This window comes from Chanos chanos, chromosome 3 (assembly GCF_902362185.1).
Source record: "Chanos chanos chromosome 3, fChaCha1.1, whole genome shotgun sequence".
NCBI classification, from domain to species: domain Eukaryota; kingdom Metazoa; phylum Chordata; class Actinopteri; order Gonorynchiformes; family Chanidae; genus Chanos; species Chanos chanos.
In genome coordinates, this window is record NC_044497.1 from 29,364,177 (window position 1) to 29,364,548 (window position 372).

Here is a 372-nt window from a genome sequence, read left to right on the forward strand (position 1 = left end):
ATCCTCCATCGAGTTAGCCATATGCAAGTTAGTACCTCTCAGACGGCAGCCGCGGCCCTTCCCCCATCCGACCCCTTCTGTACAACAAAGCATAGACGAGAGCGGCCTCTTAAAGCCACAGCTCTGACTTTCCAACCGTTACCAGCTTTGTATTATTTTATTACTGCAACCGGGAAGATAGTACTTCTTTTATGCAAGACTATTAAGACGCGTGTGGGTGATATTCACGTTGCCCGGCCCACTTGAAATGGAGGGTTGGGTGTCTCTCAATAATAAGACCAAATATGCGATTCTTTCTGGCAATTCATGTCAAGAATACTATATACCAGTTTACATGTGTAATTTAACAGGACTATACTTAGCCAAAGAAGG